This window comes from Homarus americanus, unplaced genomic scaffold (assembly GCF_018991925.1).
Source record: "Homarus americanus isolate GMGI-L3 unplaced genomic scaffold, GMGI_Hamer_2.0 scaffold39155, whole genome shotgun sequence".
Lineage (NCBI taxonomy): Eukaryota > Metazoa > Arthropoda > Malacostraca > Decapoda > Nephropidae > Homarus > Homarus americanus.
This window is the reverse complement of record NW_024737042.1, coordinates 2,417,858-2,421,220: the sequence shown is the minus strand read 5'-3', so window position 1 is coordinate 2,421,220 and position 3,363 is coordinate 2,417,858.

Sequence of the window (3,363 nt, the reverse complement as noted above, 5' to 3'; positions counted from 1 at the left end):
CAACACTAGTACTACTTGTTCACTACAACAGTACTACATATTCACTACAACACTAATACTACATATTCACTACTACACTAATTATATAAATGTTCTCTACCACACTAATTACTACATGTTCTCTACAACACTAGTACTACATACTCCCTCTACCACACTAGTACTACATATTTCAATACAACTTGCAGTACTACTATATTCACTCAACATTAGTATTACATATTCACTACAACACTAGTGCTACATATTCACTTTCCACACTAGTACTTCCATGTTCTCTCTAACACTTTAATACTACATATTCACGCCACTACTAGTACTACATGTTCTCTACAACACTAGTACTACATATTCACTCCAACAGTGGTATTAAATATTCACTACAACACTAGTACTACATTCACTCCATCAATAATTGCTCTACACTACTGATGTACCATGTACTGTATGTTGTCGAAATTATGTTCTAACCTAATCTAATAGCATATGCTGACGTTTGTAACGTAATTTATAAATCATAATCTTAAAATACTGGTACTGTAACTATGGTTTAGTACGTACAAATTAACTTTTGGTTATGTGTGTTCTCTTGTTTGGGTTTGGTGTTTCTGTTTTTATGGAATATCGACTATAAAGTGAAAAAAGAACAATTAAATTAGATTTAAAAACGGATACAGTCTCGTACCGATAGGACGTTACACACAACCCTGAGCTTCTTGTTGGCTTCATGAGGGACCCACCTGTGCAGAAGGCCCCCGTCGCCATGACTCCCCCTTGGAACAAGCCACCAGTCGTAGGCCGATATATGAAATATAAATGTCTCATAAGGAGGTGTAGCAACTGCGTGATTTGATTAAATAAGCCATGATGGGTCCTTCCCCATCCAGTTCCTTCTGCTGATAGCGTTATAGTTGACGCTGCTTCTCACTCTCTTCGGAATTCGAAATTGTATAAATTAATAAAATCTCAGAATGGATCATCCAAGGTCGTGCCTTCAGGTAGTGCGCCTGAAGACATTCTGCCTGAAGACATTCTGCCTGAACATTCACCGAGCTTCTTCCTCGAAGACATTCTGCCTGAATGAGCTATCTGAATACATTTGTGAGGATGACCGTATAACTTTTATTAGGACTCGGATGAAAAACATAAAAATAGAAGAGTTGAAGCCCAGAGGTTGAGCCCCAGTCACCTTTTAATAGTTCATAGAAAAAAGACCTAACCGATAAGAGCGTTTAAAGAGTTGTTTCGGCTTGTGGCGGCATTTGTTTTCGTCCGCCCATGACTTGAGCATAACACTCTCCGTAATGGTTGGCAAAAACCATCTTTTTTTATAGCTCAAGATGACGCGTAATTATATGCATACATCGATAAGCAGAAACTGTATATGGGTACTTCAGGAGCAAAACATTTGTATAGACGAAAAGTAGTGGTTCATACGAGAGGTTAAAGTAAAACCAGCATGAACTATGCCCTCATAAAGAAGGGACAGAACAATGAAAAAAAGGTCCCACCCCTAAGCGATGAGAGCATTGACGCAGGCAATAAATAGCAGTGCCATGCTTCTAAATGCCCGAGAACTGCATAAAAATATAATGCGATTATTTAAATACACAAAGTAAAAATCATGTTTTAAAAGTGGATGAAGCTCATTAGGTAAGAAGACAACGTGATAGGGGTCGGAGAAAAGTTGGGGGTAGTTATTACAATCTTTATTGAATATTTTTACTATTCATGATATAGAAAACCTTCAATTAACGGACATCAGTCAACCGTAGTCTGTTATATAAAGGTTTCGCATCTAACGAACCTCGATATAACAGACTAAACTCTCCAATATGGACATATTCAGGTACAGTCACCAAAAAGTCCTGCCGCGAACCATGAATCCCGAGAATCGGACTCTTGAATCCGAATTATTTATGGACAGAATAATGCATCAGTGTCTACTGCTTCGTCTACGAGTCTGAATCGTGGTTCGCGATAGACTTTTTGGGTGACTGTACATACAATACTGTACAGCCTTTTCCGCTTCCAACGGTGCAATCAGCGTTGTCAGTGTACCCTTTTCTGTGTGGTGTGAACCCCAGGAGTATTGACTCTTCAATCCGCAGCATTCATGAGCTAGGAGAGGGAGGCCGGCGGAGGACTGGAGCCTGTGTGTGTGAGTGTGTGGGGTGGCCGGGAAATGCGGGGTTTGAAGAAGGTCAGGTGTAGGGGAGGCTGGAGGGATGGGGAGAGTTAAGCAGTTACCTTTTTGTAGTTTAGCTTCAGAATATATTACTATCCATCTGTTGTCTACTGGACGGTGAGGTGAGGTGACGTCGGGAGAAAGGGGGTCGGGTGGGTGTCAGCGCTGGGCACAGTTTAGGATACAGGTGCACAGTGTTTAGTAAACAATCTTCATTATGTGAATGCAGAAACTTTATAATTTCTGAAGTTTGTTTAAATTGGGAAACTCCAATAACACGTTGTATTATGTGGACATAAAACACTGCTTGTTAACTGTTGGCAATACTTGAAGCATGACAATGTGTGCCGTTGTATGGGGATAAACGTTATTTATAAGAGCTTGTTGTATGCTAGAATACAATATTATATCTGATAAATTAAATGATATGATGGTTTTGATAAGAGACGATGCACTAGCGTCGTGTAAGTTAAATATGGTTAAATGGTAAAATGAGGAAAATGGCAGCAATATGGCTGGTGAGAATAAGGACGTTGTCTCAGAATCTGTAGCGTTATTGTAATTATGAGTAGGATGGGTATATGTATATTGAGGTATATTCCATGTGTTATTTCTAAACTCACCTTCAAGGCAACGTAATAATAGTAATCTGTTTTTCTAAGCAAGTTAGCAAAAATTTTATCAAATTATTGTTTATATTTTTTTAGGGGTAACTATTATTATTATTATTATTATTATTATTATTATTATTATTATTATTATTATTATTATTATTATTATAAATGGAAGACGGAATTTAGAGATGAAATGTTTCCAACAACACTAGTACTACATGTTCACTACAACACTAGTACTACATGTTCACTACAACACTAGTACTACATGTTCACTACAACACTAGTACTACATGTTCACTACAACACTAGTACTACATGTTCACTACAACACTAGTACTACATGTTCACTACAACACTAGTACTACATGTTCACTACAACACTAGTACTACATGTTCACTACAACACTAGTACTACATGTTCACTACAACACTAGTACTACACTGTTCACTACAACACTAGTACTACATGTTCACTACAACACTACTACATGTTCACCACAACACTAGTACTACATGTTCACTACAACACTAGTACTACATGTTCACTACAACACTAGT